Source organism: Diabrotica virgifera, chromosome 7 (genome assembly GCF_917563875.1).
Source record: "Diabrotica virgifera virgifera chromosome 7, PGI_DIABVI_V3a".
Classification (NCBI taxonomy): Eukaryota; Metazoa; Arthropoda; class Insecta; order Coleoptera; family Chrysomelidae; genus Diabrotica; species Diabrotica virgifera.
In genome coordinates, this window is record NC_065449.1 from 233,656,391 (window position 1) to 233,680,625 (window position 24,235).

Here is a 24,235-nt window from a genome sequence, read left to right on the forward strand (position 1 = left end):
ACTTACATATTTTCTCTTTAAAACGATGTTTAGTAGAGGTCAGTACGATTTACAGTTTTCGAAATATGATTTTTCAAAGTTCGCTACTCACAGCAATTTTGGGCAATTTTCCCTGTTATTTCGCAAATTTTGTTCTGTAACTTTTTTCTACGTAACTTTAGGTATATACAATGATACACGTAATAGAAATAGAAATCAATTACCTTTAAAATGGTCTACTGTATAACATTGTACGACTTTTTTTTGAGAGATTATGGTTTTTCAAGGTTTTATACTTTTAACGAGTTTTTATATTTTTTACGATTATTTTTTAAATTTACCATTATAACTTTTTTTTCTTCATTTAGGTATATATTATATGTATAATAAAAAAGAAAGCTTATTCTGATTTATAAGTATTATAAAAAATTCTAGGATTATTTTTGAATAAGATATGCTTTTTTAAAATGTAATAAGTACTTGCAACGGTTTTTTACTTTTGGATTATTTTTTAAATTTCTCATTATAACTTTTTTATGTGATTGTGTGTTCTGAATGAATCTTATTTTTATAGGTAATACTTTCGATCCACTTGACTCGGCCGGGCAAACTTCAAAATATGGATTAATTCCAATATTTAGTGTCAAAGCTCCTGCACCACAAGCTTTGCTTGAAACAATAGCATGTAAATGTACTAAAGGATGTACAAAAAACTGCGGTTGTAGGAAGATAGGAATTAGTTGTTCAATATTCTGCAAAGGGTGCATGTGCATGGGTACTAATTGTGGGAACTCTTAAGATAACTGAGGTGCCAGAGGAAGATATTGAAGCTAATGCTAACGAAGAGATGGAATTTGATTTTGAAAAAATTTGAAATGTCAACGTTTAAATAATTTAAATTAAATTGATATTTTCTAAGACTAATGTTTATGTAATTTTTGTAAACGAAATAATTTTTAATAATACAGGTAAAAAATATCAAAAAATCACTCGGTTTGCATTATTTAAATATAGATGATACACCATTTTAAAAACGGAAAGTAAGCCCTCTTTATTGAGCAATATATAGCATATTCATGTACAATAAAAAAAAGTTATATGAGAAATTTCAAAAATAATCCTAAAATCAAAAATCGTTGCTTTTTTTTACATTTTGAAAAATAATATCTTATTCAAAAATAATCCTAGAGTTTTTTGTAATACACCATTTTAAAGTAAACAAAATAAGCTTTTATGATTATATAATATAATATATACCTAAATTTAGAAGAAAAACAGTTATAATGAGAAATTTCAAAAATAATCGTAAAAAATGTAAAAAATAATATATTTTTAAATTAGATATTATATAATATATAATATAATATTATATTATATATCCTATATATAATACAATATATATTATAATAAATAATATATTATATGATAATATTATTTTATTTTTATATTATATTATAAAAAGTTTTAAAAGTATATAACCTTGAAAAGCCATAATCTCTTAAAAAAAGGTCGTACAATGTTATACAGTAGACCATTTTAAAGGTAATTGATTTCTATTTCTATTACGTGTACCATTGCATATACCTAAAATTACGTAGAAAAAAGTTACAGAACAATATTTGCAAAATAACAAGGAAAATTGCCCAAAATTGCTGTAAGTGGCGAAATTTGAAAAATCATATTTCGAAAACTGTAAATCCTAATTACCTCTACTAAACAACATTTTAAAGAAGAAATATGTAGGTTTTTTTCTGTAAAGCAATGTCTATACCTATATCCTCGTGGAGAAGAGTAATGGGACAAAAAACAAAATTCTTTCTTTTGGGTTTCTTTGTGCTTTTTCTTTTGAATATATTTTTGTAAAAAAAAGTATCATTGACTTTAAAAAGTGATATTTAGACAGGAAATTTAACCAGGAACAATTTTTATGTAGGTATGTTTGTACCAAAAGTGCATGGAACTCACCCTAATGTAACCTGTGCCCAGGGACTAATTCACACATTTCTCAAAAACGCACCCCTTCAGATGGTAGCACTCCGCGGTTTTTTCATATATAGGTGTCCATTTACCATATGAAATAATAAAACCCCGTTAACATTGTAGTTCCTTTTAGCTATCTTATTTTGAATATAATCAATAGCCTATTAGCTGAAAAGTCTAAAATGTAATACTAGACAAAGGAAAAAATAAAATAAATTGAAATATCCTATGACAAATCAATAGGTAAAATATCCCATGAGAATTCAATTTATTTGATGCTTTAAACAGATTAGTTGTTGTGGAGAACTATTTCCTCAGGTCCTTTTATTTATTTATTTTGCTCAACAGGGCATGCAAGGGCACACAGGGCGTGAAAAACACAATTACATTTTTTTTACTAAGTATACATATCTACAATATACAATATTAATTTGTCTATTAAAAAATATATCATATAAATATACACACATATATATATATATATATATATATATATATATATATATATATATATATATATATATATATATATATATATATATATATATATATATATATATATAGCTCTCATTTTAGAATTCATGGCACATTCTTCTCTTACAATTTCTCTTGCGCTCTCCTTACCACTCCTCTCCATTCTCTTCTGTCTAATACCTTGTTTCTCCAGTTATCTATCTTTATTTCTCGTAAATCTGCTTGGACGCTGTCAAACCATCTTTTACAGGGTCTTCCTGTTCCTTTATTTCCCTACTGGTTTCCTGTTCAATATCATCTTAGTCATTCTATGGTTTTCCAATCTTTGCACATGTCTCAGACATCTTATTTTATGCGCCTTTATTATTGCGGTGATTTTTGGTTCCGTATACAACAGCCCTTCCAACTCTTTATTTGTCCTTCTTCTCCATCCCATTTGTGTATTTATGCCTCCGTTAATTGATCGGAGAATTTTCCTTTCTCATATTTCTAATCTTTCTTCATCTGCCTTTCTTAAAACCCATAACTCAGCTCCATATACAACCGTAGCTCTAATCACTGTCTTGTAAATTCTTTCTTTTATTTTTCTTGAAACAAACTTAGTCTTTATTAAGGATCTCAGCATTCCGTATTTCTGGTTGCCTTTTGTAATTCTGGATTCTATCTCATCTTCATGTCCATTTTCCTTTACTTTTACACCAAGGTAAGTAAACTCTTCCACTCTGTCAAAACTGTATATGTAATCTTCCTCCCCTTTTATTTTTATAAACTCTTTATTGTCTTGCTGTGTATCACCCATTATTATGTATTTAGTTTTCTTTTCATTTATCTTTAGACCAAACCTATTTGCTTCTTTTTCTACCTTTTTCACAATTCTTTTCAATTCTTTCTTTGATTTTGCTAATACTGTTAAATCATCCGCAAAAACAATACATTGATGTTCATTTTTAAATATGGTTTTTTCCATTTTTATGCTACAATTCCTCATTATTACTTCAAGAACAAGATTGAACAACGTGGTTGACATTGGGTCACCCTGCCTGAGTCCTTGTTTGATTTCGAAGTCCTCTATGATGTCTTTCCACACTACTTCGCTTTTCGTTTTTGCCAACGTCATTTCAATCAAGCCTATTAATTTTTTGGGGATTTGTAATTGTTTCAGAGCACGGTACATTTCTTTTCTATTTATACGATCATATGTCTGCTTGAAATCTGCGAGCAGCGCATACAGGGTCGTTTTGTACTCATTGCAATTTGATTGTAATTCTTTTAGCGTGAAAATCTGGTCTGTTACCGAACGGTTGGATCGAAAGCCTGCCTGGTACTCTCCCACAGTATCCTCCAGGTATTTGTTCAGTCTTCCACGTATGCATTGTGCTATTATCTTATACCCTGTCTCTAGGAGTGCTATTCCCCTATAATTTTCACATGTTTGTTTATCTCTTTTTTTATGTATGGGGCAGATTCTAGCCAGCATCCTGTCATTTGGCATTTTTTCCTCTTCTGATATCTTTTTTACCAGCCAATATAGTTGCTCGTACAGTTGTTCATTTCCTGCCTTTAACATCTCAGCTGTTATTTCTGTCGCTCCTGGACTTTTGTTGTTTTTAAGTTGGCTGATTATATTTATTACCTCTTGTTTTGTTGGCGTCCCCACTATCGTATCGTTTTCTTCCATTTTCTGTATTATGTACATCTCGTCCTCTTCAACATTATTTAATAGCTCTTCGAAATAATTTTTCCATCTTTTAGCACCTGCGCTGTTTCACTTATTAGTAATCCTTCTTCATTCTTAATATAGATGCTTCGGCTCTGATATCCTTTGTCCATTTTTTTAACCTCTTGGTAAAATGAGCTTATTTTTTTAGTTTGAAATTTTTCTTCAATTTCCTTTAGCTTATCTTCTTTGGATATTCTCTTCTTTCTCTTACATTGTCTTTTCATTTCCCTTCTTGCGTCCCTATAAACACTTCTGTTATTCTTATATTCTTTTAATAGCATTATTTTTCTAGCTCTCCTAACTGCTTCAGCTGCTTTTTCACATTCTTCATCATACCAGTCATTTACTTTTCCTTTTCTCACTGCACTGTTTAGAACTGCCTCATTTGCATTCATTACTGATGTTTTTACTTTCTCCCATCTTTCTTCGATTTCCATTTCTTGTGCGCATGCTGTCAGTTCTATGTCTATTTTCTCTTTATATTTATCTTTTACTTCTTCACTTTTCAATACGGTCGAATTATGTTTTCTCTTACCTTCCGTTCTTTTCCTTTTTCCCTTCCCGGTCGCACCCCAGTTTCTCATGCATGTCACTCTTACTAGGTAGTGGTCTGAATTGCATTTTGCTCCTCTCATGCTTTTTCTTTTTGATATAAAATTTATGTCCATTTTTTCTAATACCATATGATCTATTTGGTTAATTGTTTTTCCGTCGGGCGACTTCCATGTTCCTTTGTGGATTTCCTTCCGGCGAAGTTGTGTACTTCTTATTACCATATTTCTCTCCATTGCAAAATATACTGCTCGGTGCCCGTTATTATTTGTTATATCATGTTTGCTATGTTTTTCTACTACGTTCTCATATATCTCCTTTTCCAATCTTTGAGTTGAAATCGCCCATTATTATTTTCATATCGTATTTCGGTGTTTGCCTATTCCTCCTCTAGTCGCTCATAGAACATGTCTTTCTCATCTTCATCCGCATCTTCTATGGGAGCATGCACATGTATAATGCTTATATTTCTTCTATCCACTTTCATTCTTAAAGAATATAGTCTGTCAAATATAGGCTTAAAAGCTATTACCCTTGATTTCAAGTTTTCCTGTAGTTTGAAACCTGTTCCTCTGGTTCTGTCTTTTCCACCACTTTTAAAAAAGGTTGTGCCCTCTACATCCACTTTCCAGGTTCTTTAACCATGATATTTTTCTTCCCCCAATTCCTCGCTTTTCAAATACTTTGTCTTGAAGGACTACCTTCAGTAATCTGTATTTAGCTGAAAGAGTATAACTGAGATAAAATAGAAATATATAATAGTAGATTATACCACGAGTCAATAATGATGGCTATTATTCCCGAGGAATATTTACGAACCGAGCCGCGTTAGCGGCGAGGGAGTAACATTCCGAGGGAATGAGAGCCATTATTGCGAGTAGTATACTCTACTTTATCTACGACAAATTAGTTAATTTAAGATTTTTAATGAACAACTTTATTTGTTAAAAACATTAAAATTAGTAATAGTACAATTAATAAACTGAATTGGTTGAGAATCATCATTAACTTTAGTAGAGTTTTTAATACAAATATTTGGGATCTCGATTGCTGTAGAACAAGAAGATGGTACATTACTGTTTATCTCTTTAGCAATAGTATCTGCTGTAGTTGCCTTGTTTCTCATAGACTGATCAATGTATCCTTCAGCTACCTGTGTTGACTTCCAGCCCCCATGACGCTTTAATCCAGTTAAATCGCCTCCTCCATCAATATACAGAGTGGCAGATGATCTGCGATAACAATGGCCGGTATAACTTTGAGGATTTGGCAAGTTTAAATATTTGGCAATCTGCCTACCAATATCTGCAAATTTGTTCTTTCCTATACGTTGTATTGTACATTTAGATTTTTGATAATTTAGAAAGAATGAATTTATTTTCACATGTGACGGACGGAGATCGATGTATTTCTTCACAATATTGTAAAACGTACTGTTTATGGTAAATTTTCGTACAATTTTGGTTTTAGACTTGGGGATTGTTATTAATAAATCTGTTTGGAGATCCTTCACGTCTTGTATATTCATTTTATAAAGTTCGTTTGAGCGGCATGCACCCATAATTCCAATGATCAATATTACCTGAAGCAAATAAGCATATGAGTTTTTGAATAAATCAAATTAAATATGTATATTTACCTTATGTAAAAGATAAATTTCATCAGGAGCTTTGTCAATAAATTTCCTAATTTGCTCTGGGGTTAGAGTGGAAGACTTTTTTGCTTGAAATCCTTCCGATTTTCTCTTTAGAAACGCTCTTAGTTTGCCCTATTTTTCCAGATCAACGTCATGGTTTATTCTCAACATAGATTTAATCATTAAATAGAATGACCATAATGAAGACGGTTTATATTTTGCACTTAATTCAGCGAAATAGGCCAGCAGAACATTTTCGGAAAATGATTTCGCGTTGTTTCGAACACGCCATTCGTTGAAGGTTGCGTACGTTTTATTATAAATGGATTTCGATGTTTCAGGTATTAAGGTAGATGCTGTTGCTGTAGCTAGTTCTACAATTTCTGGTGGTGTACAATTAAAAGATTCTTCATTTTCGTCCATCTCAACACAACCTGTCAAATATACTATTCGTTTGACAGTGACACTTTTTGAGGTTGATTATTTTGTTTCCGTGGTGAATTTTGTGATTGTTGTGCCAGAGGGATTAATAGCTATTAATCCCGCATTAATAATCCCTAAGGGATTATTATATGGCATTATATTGCAAACACCACAAGTATTGAGAGAGTCAGACAGAGTCATACAGAGAGAGTCTGTAATTTGGAATAAATTCAATATCTCAAATACTAATTGTTTTTTTGAAAAATGCTCAGACCTGTCGATTAGTATTTCAAATTGTCCTTTTTGACATACAATAATAATTTATACAGGGTGTCCCAATTTAGAGATATGACGTCATCGTTGATTTTCTTAAATGGCAACACTGTCATTTTGATAGCTATCTTGATAGGGTGTGTAAAGTTATAGACAACTGCAAAATATCAAATGTTTATTCTCTACCATTTACAAGATAATAGAAAATAACAAAGTTATGTCTGTAATTTGAAATAAATTCAATAATTATAATACTAATTTTTTTTTTGAAAAATGCTTAGACCCGTCGATTATTATTTCAAATTTTCATTTTTGACATACAATAATAATGTATACAGGGTGTCCCAATTTAGAGATATGACGTCATCATTGATTTCTTAATTGGAAACACTGTCATTTTGATAGCTATTTTGATAGGGTGTGTAAAGTTATACACAACTGCAAAATTTAAAATTTTTTATTTCCTACCATATCTTCTTCTTTAAGTGCCATCTCCGCGGCGGAGGTCGGCAATCATTATAGCTATTCGTATTTTAGAGATGGCTGCTCTGAAAAGTTCATTTGATGTACATCCGTACCACTCTCTCAGGTTGCGCAGCCACGATATTCTGCGTCGCCCTATGCTTCTCTTTCCTTGAATCTTTCCCTGCATAATCAATTGGAGCAAGCTGTATCTCTCTCCACGTGAAATATGTCCGAGATATTCCAATTTTCTTGTTTTGATGGTATTTAGGGTTTCCATTTCTTTATTCATCCTTCTCAGAACCTCTTTGTTTGTAACGTGTTCTGTCCACGATGTTTTCAGAATTCTTCTGTACACCCACAGCTCGAATGATTCTAGTTTTTTCATTGATGCAGCATTCAAGGTCCAAGCTTTCATTCCATAAAACAGAGTCGAGAAAACGTAGCACCTAGCCAACCTAACTCTTAGCTCCAACTTCAAATCTCTTGTGCAGAGCACTTTCCTCATTTTGTTAAAATTTGCTCTAGCCTTTTCTATCCTGATTTTGATTTCCTGTAAGTAGTCTCCTGTGGAGTTGATCATTGTTCCAAGGTATGCATATTGATCGACTCGTTTGATATTGGATCCGTTGATGACGAGATTTTCGTTATTTCTTTGAGTTTTCGATATTCTCATAAACTTTGTCTTCTTGACATTCATTGTTAGCCCATATTCTTCTCCAAACTCTGCTTTTCTGGTCACCAGCCTCTGAAGATCCCCAATATTTTCAGCTAAGATGACAGTGTCATCCGCATATCTAATGTTGTTAATGGGAACTCCATTTACCTTTATTCCAGCTGTTTCACCATCCAGAGCTTTTTTCAAGATCTCTTCCGAGTAGGCATTAAAAAGAACCGGCGACAACACGCATCCCTGTCTCACTCCACGTCTGATTTCAATTTCCTCCGACAGCTGATCGTTAACACGTACTTTTGCTCGTTGCTTATAGTATAAATTCGATATAATCCTGAGGTCATTGTAGTCCAGCTTCCTACCATATACAAGATAATAAAAAAATAACAAAGTTATGAACAAGTAATCAAATAATAATTGAGTTTAATTATTTCAAATAAGCAAATGCTCATAACGTTGCCCATTGACAATTTGAAAATAATTGAGGACAACATTATGAGTATCTGCTTAATTGAAATAATTAAATTCATTTATTATTTGATTACTTGTTTTTCATAACATTGTTATTTTCTATTATCTTGTAAATGGTAGGGAATAAAAATTTAAAATTTTGCATTTTTGTATAACTTTACACACCCTATCAAAATAGCTATCAAAATGATAGTGTTGCCATTTAAGAAAATCAACTATGACGTCATATCTCTAAATAATCTCATACAGGGTGTCAGGTGACACCCTGTATACATTACTATTGTATGTCAAAAATGACAATTTGAAATACTAATCGACGGGTCTGAGCAAAAAAAATAGTATTTTAATTATTGAATTTATTCCAAATTACAGACACAACTTTGTTATTTTCTATTATCTTGTAAACGGTAGAGAATAAAAATTTGATATTTTGCAGTTGTGTATAACTTTACACACCCTATCAAAATAGCTATCAAAATGATAGTGTTGTCATTTAAGAAAATCAACGATGACGTCATATCTCTAAAATGGGACATCCTGTATACATTATTATTGTATGACAAAAAGGACAATTTGAAATACTAATCGATGAGTCTGAGCATTTTTCAAAAAAACAATTAGTATTTGAGATATTGAATTTATTCCAAATTACAGACTCTCTCTGTATATTATGTATCAGTCGCAGATAAAATATTTAAAGGTAATGATCATTTTCTAAACTGAATCAACGATAAATTATAAAATATTCGAATTTTTCTTTAAAAAAAAAAAGAAAAATTCGATATAATTCATTTTCTGGCTCCTTGTATAAATTTTAAGAATGGATGTTACTACACTAGCAAGGTGACATGCGACGCTTCCGTTCCTTAGAGCGTCGCCAAATTTTTCATCTTTAATAACTCATTGGCAGCTCTTACCGTCTCAATTTATTCAGAAAAAAATTATGGATTCCGTTTTAGTCGCGGAGGTTATATGGTAAAAAATATTGATCATCGGGGAACTTAGATGGATGTAGCAGTGGCCTACTTCGCGAGTTCTACTTTTGATTTATAGATGCACGCTGGCTTGCCAAAGCGATAGATTCGGAAAAAATTAATCAATCGTCATAAAAATTTTACTTTGTCCTATTTACAGTTTACTATTGACTTGTTTGAGCCGTTCATGCATTTGCGATTATTACTTCAGTTACAAGAAATTTGTAACATTACAAACGTCACATCTTTGCTATTTTATTAAAAAAAAAAAATATTTTATTCTATTTTCTTCAATATTTCAATACTAATTTTCTTCTATTTGTTTTACTGTTTTCTTCGTTAAAAACTCGTTAGCGCCTTTTTTTATTATCCTCTATTTATTATATCTTTTTTCATTTAAATCATCAATTGAACATACTGAACTTACCTTACTCTCTAGATATCTGTCTTTTAATGCGGAACATGCCTGCCACCTCATATGTTGCACTGTCATGACAGTGACACTTCGTCTCTCAATTCTCAATTTGGTGGTGGAGAATTAATTTTGGTATAAAAGCCAATTACATGGCTGATAATTTTTATTTATTTATTTAAAACTTTACAAACACTATAAACTAATAGTAGTTACATGTAAAGTGAAGTACTAACTAAAAATATAAACCTAAATAATAAGCTAAGTAAATGAAAAAGGAAGGGAGTATTTGTGTTTTATGAAATCCCTTAAACCTAACGCTGATGTGCAAGCAATGTCCATAGGTCCCTGATTTTTACATTAAATATGTCTATATCAGTTAATCCATTGAATACTTCATTACATATTTTTAACATATTGACATACTGGTGACATATTTCTATAAGAACTTGTATAAAATAGATCTGGGTTGGTTACCCTTGACCTACTCTTAGGTACTCTTAGGTAAACAAACTCAATTAGGTCACAGTCTGTGTATTTAATACTATTAACAATTAGGTATATAAACATAATGGCCTGACTATATCTATCTCTTAGCTATCTCTTTCCAGACTTTGATATTCTCTTGGGGTGAGTAGTTTGTAACATCACTGTACAAGATTTCCTAAGCCTGTATTTATTTTTTATAATGATTCTTTTTACCTAACCTTCCACGTCGAAAAGCACATGTTTCATAGTTTACATTCTCGCTATTGATATGCTTTTAGTAATCAAATTTTAACTAGTAATATTCAATCTTAATTCCATTTAATTTATTCTTGTCATCTGCTACTCTTTTTGATTATCTCTTAAAAGAATGGCAAACTTGACACATTTTGGTTTTTAACTTCTTGATTGACACTTATACGCATTATATCTTCTAGTTTTTGGGATAAAGATCACCGTTCTCCCTTCGGGAGCTTCAAGCCGTCCTCACCGGTGATGGAACTAATAAGGCTGACACAATGAAGGTGTCATCTAAACTGCAACAACTACCATCTCCAGCTGCAGGGGCCTAGGGCCACAATATCTGCGCAGGTCTACAAGAAACCGACAGCAGTACCATTCGACATCAAGAAGTTACCATCGAACCAGTACCACAAGCCATGCATAAGTATAATCTAGAAATTGTTAGTTTTTGGCAAGAATTTGAATATATTTGTTAATGCATTTAATAAGTCACATTTTTATTATATCTTCATTAAACAATAAACATGATTGGTTAAAGTATTGTTTTGTTTACTTCCATTCTAAATTTCCACAGTTCATATCTAAGATTAGGACAAGACGAACACACACCTAGAGATACTTAGCTAAGCTTAAGGTGAACGATAGCTATCTTATTTGGTTGAAATATTATTTTCAATTAGCTGGGATAGTCTATTGTCGTTTTCGTTTCAAATTCTACAACTTCTTATGAAGATAGAAGATCATTTGTCAATAAAATTAGTGTGAATTATAATCATCTCATAATAAATTATATCCATAATAAATCCATGCCACAGTATAAAGAGGGACAGTAGAACCACTCTCCAAAAAATTGGAAGTAAAATCTGTAGTCGCGCATGGTGACCGCGCAATGTTGGCAGTCGCTTTTGCCCCACTCTCGCATTGCTAGTCGCATAGAAGCGTACGGCTTTTAACAGGGAAAACCCGCATCCACCACTGGTGAATTACCAATTGCGTACTGCCGGTATTACTTCCTGAGATCAAAGCGCCGACAGAAGGGTGATTTTACTGTGGAACCTCTATATACTGTGTCCATGTCTGAGATAATTACCAGGATTGAAATATCACATAAGGATTTTATGACCTGGAAACCAGTATTATGTAACCGAAGCCTGTGGATGAATATTCCCAGAACGGTCGTAGAATGTTACGTGTGGTCTATATTATTGTAGGTATTTATGATTGTGTGACATGGACGTTAAAAATCACAATGCTAAATAAATTAGAAGCCAAAAATGAATAACAATTTTCAATTTCGTTTCAACAGGAAACTACAGCCGCATCATTATTCCAGTTCAATCAGAGAGTGCAGCAAGAACTTCTACCGGTTTCTAAACTTACTAGTCTCTCAGGAGGCACATATGCTGCTTTCTCTGACCCAACTAGGACAAACCCAGGCGTGCAGTCACGGATTGCAACGAACGAACTGTCAGGGATGCCCTAGCGGCAACTGTTAACATAAAACTAAGTTTTCAATCTAATAGCACATAAAACAATATCCAAAAATGTTATTCTACATACATCCTACCAGACTGAAAACAATGGGAAACTTCTCTGGTAACACCTCCGAGGCTTCTACAATTTACATAACGGATGCTCAGACTAAAGAAGCTTAGTTTTTTGCTAGCAGTTGCCGCTAGAGCATCCCTGCCATTTCGTTCGTTTCAATCCGTGACTGCACGCCGGGGTTTGTCCTAGTTGGGTCAGAGAGAGAGAGCAGCATAATATGTGCCTCCTGATGAGAGACTAATAAGTTTTGAACCCGGTAGAGGTGCTTGCTGCACTGTCTGATTGAACTGGAATAATGATGCGACTGTAGTTTCGTGTTGCAATGAAATTGAATAGAATAGAATAGAATAGAAATATGCTTTATTGTCACTGAAAATTTTTACAATTTTATGGACAAAGCTTACATACAGTCAAAAAAAATATCAACAACAAATAACAACTACAATTTACTAAAATTAGATAAATCGTCAATATACAGTAAATATGATATAAAACCAAAGACAAAAACAAAAACGGAAAATGGTTATTCATTTTTTATTTACATGTTTACTCTGATTGGAGAACGAAGGGAACCATTCTCGTTGGAACTTTACCGCGCTGAGCAGATGGGACGTGAATTATAAATTGTAAAATTCCCTCATCTACCTTAGTCTCAGCATCCGTTATAGCCTGAAAATTGTAGATGCCTCGGAGGTGTTAACAGAGAAGGTTCCCATTGTTTTCAGTCTCGTATGATGTAGAACACCATTTTTAGATGTTGTTTTATGTGCTATTAGATTGAAAACTAAGGTTTTTTTTTAATTAGAAGCATTCGAATTGCGGTGCTATTGACGCATCCTAAAGATATCGTTTGTTTCGCACACTACCAATGAAGATGTTCTCCAAATGATGAGTTCAGAACGTCTGCTCATAAAAATCATAAAGAGGAGAAAAACAGAATACTTCGACCATATAATTAGAGGACCTAAAAACCATCTACTTCAAATAATTGATGGATTCGACCGTTACTTGATGGAAGTTCATTTTATCTCACAATAAAACACTGAAAAACGTTTGTTTTTCTATACTTCCACAAAATTTATTATAACTATGTTATTATTACAGCTGTTTCGGCAAAGTGCCTTTCTCAAGTGATATATTTTACAATGTGTTTGCCTTTTTAAGTCTTTAACTGAAGAGGTTGAGGAGTGGGGAGCTGTTTGTCTCGAGTTGGTCATTCGCCTTGTAATACAAGAAAAAGTGGAGTGAAAGAGATGGATTGGTCAAAAGAAACTTTAATGGTTGCGTAATATTAGACAATGGTGTGATTCCACGGTAGACGAACTATTTCGCGCACCAGCCGACAGAGAGGGGTTAAGATAGTAAATCCATCCTGTGTAACCCATGTAAATCACGTATCGCTTAGGGGGGGAGGTAGGAGAACACAATGCGTATGGTAAAGATCTTAGTCTGTATAAAAAAAATGTTAGGTTGTGGTGTAATATTTCAGGGTTTCATTGGTAATGTATTGACAAAATCGTGCTGCTTATGTTGCTGATGGAAAGGCCATTGTATTAATTACAAATCAACCTGCAACTTATATAATATAAAAACTAAGAGGTACACTACAGGCGGTTCTAATGACTCTAAAAATAAGAAACATATATGTTAACCGATGGTGGTGGCTCTGAATCGAATTAAATCAAAATCTGCCTTTCCTCATACTTATTGTAATAAACAGGTTATAGGTCATATAATAAACAGGTCGTATTGTAAGCTTCTGCAATCTTAAAGCCTGGATACCAAATCTCAACACATATGGGGAACAAAGACACACTGTGCTTGTACTATTGGCTTAACGTGCATCATAAAGAATATTTCTAGTAGATTAGAAAATATTGATTTTAGCTATTATATTCAAATGGCATATATTGGCCAATACTCCGATATGGTATATTTTCCTGTTGCATGCATGTATGATAACGGTTCTCTTATCCTATAAATATTAAAAAAGGTGGAATTATTGCTACTCTAACGGAATTTTAAACAGATGTCTGTAAATTTATGCAAAGGTATAATTTTTTTTTAAGATATGTATAGCAGGATATCTATACTGATTAAGGTATTAACTATTTAGTGCATCGACATAATACAATGTGATTATCCCAAATTTGAAAGTACATATTAATAATATTTCTTCAAATTACACAGATATTATTTTAATTCAGAATTCCAGCCTACACATTTAAGAGTTCTTTCCATTCCATTTGTTCTGTAAATCTTTCTTCAACTGCTCTTTCTATTCCTGAAGCAATCTTTTATTGCTTTACATCTGTACTATGATTCGTTTTTAAATAGGGGGAGTCACATAGAGGTCAATACCTATTGACCCACATACCACGTGTGGGAGTAATATGTTGCCCTAGAGCCGTATCCATAGGAATTATATCCATCCTTTGGATTCTCTCATGTTTGCATTTATATGAGATTTTAGTCTGTTGTTGAATGGTTTTGACCTTTGTATTTTTTTGGTTAGCTCACCATGTTCTTGTACCACTGATGATGCTCTTGTTACAGAGCGAGAACGTTTTGTTTCTATGTTTGTAGCCCTATATAGGTTTTTAAACTAATATACCTTTTACGAGGAAAAATTTTTTTATTAAATTTTACTTGTAATTAATGGTATACAGCCAGCTACAAAAAATTCTTCCTTGTGGATATTTTTATTTACTTGCTATGTTAGAAATATTATTTCTAACGATTATTAAAGCTAATTGGCTCTCCCCAAAGCCATAAATTCCAAAAAAGAAAACGAAGAAAACAAATACTCACGCATTACTACACCCTTCCTCGAGGCACAAATTTTTTCAAAATTGCAAAATTTGTCATCAAGTTATCGCCAGAAAGGATAAAATGTGAGATTCTATCTAACAGTGCGACTACTCGCGGGTTAAACAATTGCATATGTTTATAAATGATAAACTTTCATTCTCTAAGTTAAAATATACGAACAAAGAAAGTTTTTGTTAAAAAAGAATGTGTGTGTACTTTGTACGGACGTAAGAAGTTATACTTCTATTATAATATAATTTCAACGTAATAAATATACCTACTTAACAGTTACAATACAAAAAATTAACAATAATTACCAAAAATTAACCAAAACTTAACAATGCCAAATATTAAAGAAAAAAAGAAAAAAATATGAATCGTCCGGGATATGAACCCGCAATCTCGCGATTTTTTGATCTCTGGTCCAATGCTCTACCAACAAGGCCATCAAGCCGCATGCTACTTACCTTTCAGATATACATAATTATACATCAAGGTGACAAGTGAAATATAAAAATAGATGTTTTATTATTTTACGCCCAAGGAAGACAAATCCAAAGACACAAAATTATAATAAAAAACCTTTTAAACCACCTTTTTCAAATTGCGCAAGTTGTATTATTAATATTAATGTTAATAAATGAAATATAAATATTTTGACGTTTCACAATTTGACAATTGACTTTCAAATGCAGTGCCTTAAAAATTTTAAAGCACTAGTGCCTTAGTAGCATTTTTAACGCTCCTATGGAGTCCTAAAAATTGCATTTTTAACACGTTTGTAGAAAAATATATTTAAAAACACTAATATATTCTTTCCACATCTTTTCTGGACTGATACATACATAAATTAAAACATTTTGAAGTATAACTTAAAAAATATAATATGAAAACTATTTAAAAAGGCAGTATAACTATTAACTAACCTTTGTTGTTTCTCTTGCCACAAATTTTAAAACGCAACAACCATACATAACCAAACCGTCAACCGTCCAAACCACAGCTGCGCTACAGCTACCATATTGGATAATTTTTGACATGTCATTCGAACATCCAATCAGAACAAAGTTATAATGCGCATGCGCCGGGATCGTAGGTTTTAACATATAAAAATTCACCCTCATGTCGCGCGTAAGGAAGTATAACTTCAAAAAGTGTTATTTCGAAGGACAGAACATGTGTTTTTATTTTGCAATAAACAAGTTTATTTATTTATATCGAAATGTACTATAAATTAAAATTTGTCAATGATTATCAAAGGTCATTGAACTGACCAATCAGAGCAAACGTATCCGCTGTCGTGCGCGTAGAACCAAAAATGAATGTTTATTTAAAAAAATTCTTGGCGTCGTGGTAGTTAACCGATTTTAATTTTGCGACTTGCAAATGAAAGGTACAGTATTCCTATATACGTAAAAAAAATCAACTTGCTGTCTGCTTTATTTTCAGTCCTGCAACATTTTGAAGACATGAATTTTTTTTGCGAAAGCTGGATTGCAAAATTTATTTTGCAAAATCTATTAAACCGATCTTAATGATATTTACAGTATTGATTTATTATATCATATAGTTTTTCTGGGTGAAATATGAAGGTTATAAGTGTAGCATAAATGGTTGAATCACGTAAAATGCGAATACTTGTTTTTTTGTGGTTTTTTCGCAATTATTGCTATTTTGCAACAAGGGTGACCATTTTTAAAATCCTTAATTAATTCTATATTGTAGGAAATTTAATTATGCAACTTTTATGTCAGTGCAAATTTTCTGGGAAATAAATACTTTTAAATTTATAATTAAAACACGAAGAAAAAAATCGAATTTTTCCTTCATTTTTTGACATTTTGATTATTTAAATAATGTTCCGGTCCTTTTTGAGTGTGAGGGTAAATCAAATATTATTATATGAGATATTTTTATGCAATTTCTACAAAAAAATATGAGTCACCTCTCAACATCCAAATGTACTAATATTTTTATAGATGCGCCCTGGTATATAAAGAGCGTAAAAGATGGTAAAACTGTTAGATGAATTATCGTAGTTAAAGGTTATATCAAATATTGTTGAATAGCTTCCAGAAAGTTTGAAATTGCAGCTTACATAATTCTCCATCGAAGAGAAGTCGCCTGACTTTCTGTTGCTTTATATAGAGGTAGTTACTAGCGTGTACTTCACTATTATTTATAAATGAAGCAAAAACAAAGTACAGTGGCGAAACACCCAGTAAGGCCAAAAACCAAATAAAAATCACTAAGAAGAAGAGCAAAACGAAGACTGAGTGACAAGGCGGAGGTCCATTTAAAAAGAAATGTAGGTACGAAATGTAGAAAAGGGGATGATAGAAAGAAACAAAGAAAAACAAACAGTAACATGAACGGAAACCCAGCAAATATAGCAATACGTATTATAAAAGTAGGTAAATATAAATAAGAATGGACATTTTCCACAACGAAAAGTGATTTTGAATTGAGAGACCTACAGGTTTTATGTAGAAATATTCTTATATGGTGGCTCCTACTTTCTGAGCCACCTTAGATAATTAAGAGTTGGTTACCCCCTACCATAAGGGTTGATGAAATAACTCGTATCACCGTAGATGCATTTATTTTGTAAGTTAGAGGGCTAACGGTAAAGAGCTGGTGGTACGTTAGTTCTCAGTAGCTGTGATGTTTTCCCTTTGGGATCTCAAATATTAATGACTTACTCTTCGCAATGGAATTAGAACTAATAATCGGTATTCTCCTGTTTACTGTTTTGGTATATAATGAAAGAAATATTGTTTTGGTTAAAAGCGCTGAGTCGACTAGGTTATAAAAATAATGAATACTATTGTTATTTCAAACCGACCTTGGTCAAACCTAAACTGTTACACCGATATGTGCTAATGTAGTTCGATCGTATTTACTATCAACAAACGTAGTTTGTTTTGCTAAAGACATTTTTAATTATTAAAAGGATTTGTTTTAATAAGAAGATTACTAAGAGGTGCCGTGTATCCTAACACACTTAATATTTTACTCCTCTCTTTCATCTCTCTTATTTTTCTATTGGATTTAATCTAATAGGTCCTGATAATATTCCTTCCAACTGTTCATAGTACTGACTGTAGGAAAATCTTGGAAAACATGGGTTTTAGGGTTAGTTTTCTTATCTTGACTTATTCACTATATAATTTATTTTTAAATTACAATAGCAAATATACGAAATTTAAAAAAATACTAGTAATTAAGGTTTTTACTGCTACTTTTGCAACGTCATTAGTCTTGAACCGAATCCGTTTTCGGACAGTGCAGCCGCGCTCTTAAATAATAATATTCGACGGTAGATAAAATATTTAAGTACCTGTTAGACACATTTTTCTCTCGAGCTTTTAATCCTCTTATCAGATTAACGTTGACGAATGGGCAATTAAGAAAAGTTCTTTTTTTCTCTAAGGAAAAGAAAACGAGGGACATAAATCCTTTAAAAATAGTCAAGGTTTATTCGGTACGAGGGTTTTTTTGTAAAGTTTAATGAGACGATCAGTGTTTAATCTATTGTCTATATTGCATACGTATTAGAGAACAATTTTGGACAAAATATATTTTAGGTCAGTAAGGCCGATGCCACATTATGCGTTTTGACCGGATGCGTTTCCGACGCATCCGGTGAAAACGCATAGTGTGACAGATCGGTCCGGTTGCGTTGGAAGCGGATGCGTTTTGAGTCATCGGTACGCGCTTACTACCTGCACCAGACTAAACGCATAGTGTGACAGGTCGGTCCGGTTGCGTTGGAAACGGATGCGTTTTCACCGCATCCGTTCAAAACGCATAATGTGGCATCGGCCTAAGGAAATATCATACCAGATGATTGGTTGGAGTCACTGTTTATAACATTACCAAAGAAAAGCAGCCCCACCAAATGCAGCGATTTTAGACTAATCAGTTTGATGAGTCACACAAATAAGATACTTTTACGTATTATACAAAACCGAGTATTCCTTCTGTGCGAAACTAGAATGGGTAATAAGCAATTTGGATTTAGAAATGGTCTAGGAACTAGAGAAGCACTATTTTGTATGCGCGTTCTATTACAAAAAAGTTGTGAATTCCGAAAGAACGTTTATGTTTGTTTCATTGACTTCGAGAAGGCATTCGACCGAGTACAACATGATACACTTTTCGATTGCCTGCAGGCAGCTGGACTTGACCACTACGATATAAGACTGCTGAAATACTTATATTACAATCAAGTAGCCTCTATCCAAATTGGAGACAGTCGTACTGAAAAACTGCCGATAAAACGTGGAGTACGACAAGGTTGTGTTTTATCACCCACCCTTTTTAATCTGTACTCTGAAGACATCTTTAGGGAGGCTTTGGATGACAGACAAGAGGGAGTAAGGCTAGGCGGAGAAGTAATCAACAATATTAGATACGCTGACGATCCAGACATTATTGCTGAAAATTTACAAGATCTTCAGACACTACTAAATCTAGTCAGTGAAGCAAGCTATCGGAGAGGCCTTAAAATCAACATTTCAAAAACAAAGTGGATGGCAGTTGGAAAGATTAATATAGATCAATGTCAGCTTTCACTTGATGGAGAGGAGTTAGAACGGTTAAATCATTTCAAGTACCTTGGCAGCTGGTTAAATGTAAATTGTGACTCTGATGAAGAGATAATAACTAGGATCGAAATATCATGGAAGGCTTTTATGACCTGGAAACCAGTTTTATGTAATAGAAACCTGTCGATGAATATTCGAAAGAAGGTGCTGAAATGTTATGTGTGGTCTATCCTATTGTATCGTTGTGAGACATGGACGTTAAAAACCACAATGCTAAACAAAATAGAAGCATTCGAATTGTGGTGCTATCGACGAATCCTAAAGATATCGTGGGTTTCGCACACTTCCAATGAAGATGTTCTTCAAATGATGAATTCGGAACGTCTGCTCATAAGCATCATAAAGAGGAGAAAAACAGAATGCTTCGGCCATATAATTAGAGGACCTAAATACCATCTGCTTCGCCTTATAATACAAGGAAAAGTGGAGGGAAAGAGATGGATTGGTCTAAAGAAACTTTCATGGCTGCGTAATATTAGACAATGGTGTGGTTGCACAGTAGAAGAATTATTTCGCGCAGCAGCCGATAGAGAGAGATTTCAGGAAATTGTAAACATGATGACGGCCAACGTCTGAATACAGACACGGCACCTAAAGAAGAAGAAGAAGGAAATATCTATGAGGCCAACAACCATCTTAAAATATGCATACTACACATATAAGGATTTTTTATAAATATTGTTCTGATCTGTATTTCTCTCTTTTATGAGATTGATGAGAAAATTCTTAATTTAATTAATTACTCAATTATTTTAATTACTGCTTATGTAAAAAAAATTTTTCAATTAAATTTTCTAATAAACTTTATTCTCAGGGCTATTTTATTTTTAATGCTTTACCTTTGGTTGGTGGCTTCTGGTATCTCTAGTTGCTTACTCCATCCAGGACACGACAGGGAAATTAAACACACTCAATATCATATAAATGTTAAAAAATATTATTTATTTATCCAATATACCATAAACATAGAATTTCAAAAATATGCTAAAATATAAATTTGTTGCAACTATGTATTTTTCATATACTAAATTAAGCTTTAATTCTGATATCTCCTCTGTTTTAACAAAAAAAATTTATTTAAATAATTCGTTATTTATTCTTACAAATTTTGATAAAATTTACTTTTCTCTCTTTTTTTTATTATAGGTTATTCACTACATGCAATCAATAAACAAAAAAATTATAAGCATGTTAGTTGTTTGTTCAAAGGGGTGTAAGTATAAATTTGGATTTGTTATCCAATGATAACAAAGACCTCTTAAATTATTGAACTGTGCCCTGAAAGGGTAAGTAGTTCACTGCACTGCACGACACTTCACTTCACTGCTGCTTAGAACCTATTTGGTTTCTCTTTTTGAATTGATTACTTATTTCTTCTTCAAAATTCGGAATGAATAATTATGTTATAGAACTGTTCAATACAAAAATTAAGCAAATATGGTGTGGATATAAACAAACTCTCTCCGTTTCACGAATGATTTGACTAACCTTTTTGTTTCTTCTCTACTTCTTTTCCCTGATTGCGTCGTCCCCGATTCTCCCACACGTACTCTTAGGATGTTGCGAAAGGTCCCTCTCGTCCAAACTGCTTCACAAACAAACAAACAGGACTCGCTCGAATTCTAGACTCAGTTTCCTTTCTGTTCGATATCTTGTGCAAATAGATACCAATCGGCTACTCGTTCTAAACAGAAACATGAATATTCCTTGGTCCCAGGAAAATTAACTTCTCAACTCTGTCAACGATTTCGTTTCAACTTTATTCTGCTCGCAAAGGCCAACTTCACCACTTTACACTGACTTCTCACTTTTCAAAAACTGGACTTCTGTCTTCCAATATTCATTTCACAGTGTCCCTTTTTCTCTCGTCAAAATCAGACTTCACACTCTCGTCCCTTCCATCTATCATTTTCCACCAATCACAAAACATCCTTTCTACCCATATTATCATTTCATAAAAACCAATTTAATTTGTTTACAACTTTCCAATTTGATAAATTCCGGGAGACATCAAATTATTTTCGTTGTTTCAAAATGCTAAACAAATAGCCTTACATTCTAAACTCAATAAATTTGGTTTACCGCTTAACCTTCTTCGATTTTTTTATAAAATGTCTTATTGTCCATTGCAAAGCTAAATAAACCGTATTGTTTAATCTGACCGCACCATTTTTTAAATCCGTTCAAAAACCCACTAAAAAAACCACCTTATTAACGAATTCACTTTTCCGCAAAAACACTGATTACTCACGAAATTATCCTATTACAATTTTTGGTCATATACAGGGCGATGAAAATCTATAATTTCGTGGTCTCTGATATAAATTTATTTACTAAATTTTTCCCATAAAAAAATTATACAACAATACATATTTGAAAACTAGCTAAGAAAGGCAAAACATGCCGAGAATGTATATAATATTATTTTGTTTGGCCAAGGATTTAACAAAAACTAAAGTCTTCTTCTTCTTCCTTCTTGTATGTAGGCTTTAAAGACTGTTTTTTTTTAATATTAGCCTCCTAACTTGTTTTAATTATCGCTCCACCCTCAGGGCAAGGATAGTAAGAAGGACAGAGGATGGGATAGGACTAAAGTCTAGAAACAGTACAATGTCACAAGCCAGGCAAGTGTTGCAACTACTCCTCAATTTGCACTTCATTCAATCCTAGTTAAAATCAAACCACCAACATTCGATGGTACGACCCGTTGATTAGTTCATCCGAAACAGTTTCTGAAAGCTGCACAAGCCAATTAGCGGTCCTATGAAGAAAGTTTTCCTCCGAGGAGAAGCCCTGTTTGTTTTGTAGACAACCTCTGAGGAACATCAAGAGAACTTTTTCAGCTTGGTGCCTCAATTAGTAAGGTAATATGGTGACAAACATCTACAGCAAGTGTAACAAGTCCAGTTAAGGTCCAAACAGCAGAGATCCCTTGTAGCTCTACAATAATTCGAAGCCAATATTGCAGGACATATCATAAAGGCCGGCGCCCACTTATACGGAAAGGCCGGCGCCCACTTATACGGAAAAGCCCGCTACGGAACGGACCACGACGTTCGGCATTTTAATATTTTCGTGTAATCAAATGGCTCAGCGCCTCCTCACGGAATCGTAGCACATCGCGCTAAGCCATTTGATTGCATGCAAATATTAAAATGCCGATCGTCGCGGTCCGTTCCGTAGCGGGATGTTCCGTATAAGTGGGCGCCCGCCTTAAGTCATTCTACTACTCCAGTTTCAGTTAACTTTCTGGAACAACTTGCCTTCTAGAACTTTCTAGATGGTCTACGCGATGATTATTCTAATGGCTAGAAATATAACACTAGGAAACATTTTGGGTCCTGCATTAACGTAGAAGTAAACCGAAACCGCATCAAAAAGGCACATTATTCATGTTCAGATCACCAACGATAACGCTTCTAACGGTGTTTACTTTATATCTGGGAAAGTTCGAATTTTTAAGTCACAGGCTTCATAAATATGATCCAATCTATTTCTTATAGTAAAAACTGTTTTGCAAGCTCAATAATTCCTGTAATACCTTCAGTTATCATACTTGACCTTGGATGCAACAGATACTACTTGTCAATACGTTTCAAACTCATGTTAAATGATTAAAAGCGGTTAAACCATCCAGAAGTTATCGAGCTCCAAGAATATAATCCATTTAACCATTATCATCGAAATGGTTTATGCAGTTATAGTGGTTACGACGCTAAGTTTGATCGGGCAATCCGAGTTCATTTGCCGGCCATAATTATTAGGATGGCTGGGATATGAACTCGGATTGTCTTATCACAAGTCTGGTGTCATAACTACTAGATCATTTGGGAGATAATGCGGCAAAGGCGACCATTTATAACGCTTAACGTGTAATAGAGAAACATTACAGTGAACTTCATAAATTTAATTTATAAAAGACTTTGAAAAATTCCTGATACAAGAATAAAAAACCGCTAAACGTCGTAAAAATGAGTGGCGCATACAATATTCCGGCTACAAAATAGCTGATATGAATATTACGTGGCACGAAAATGTTATTTCATTTTGATGAAAAATAAAATTTTAGTTTTATTTTGAAAGAATTTTTCCATATTTGCTAAATTTGAAGTAAAAGAAAGCCACAAAAGAGCCTCAAATCGCAAACTGTATCAAAGTTACTCTTTTGTGGCGCGTTTTATTTCAAATTTAGTAAATATTATGGAAAAATCTTTCAAAATAAAACTAGAATTTTATTTTCCATCAAAATGAAGATACATTTTCGCGCCACGTAATAATCATATCAGCTCTTTTGTAGCTGGAATATTGTATGCGCCACTGATTTTTACGGCGTTTAGCGGTTTTTTATTCTTGTAAACATTACAATAAAACGGGAGATAATAATATAAATATTACATATTTAGTTTCTAATTTGCATTTGATGAATAAAATATACAGCAACGGCTTAAAGAAAAAATCCGAAATTGGCTACTTCACGAAAATTGTTTAACACAAATGAATGCTTAATT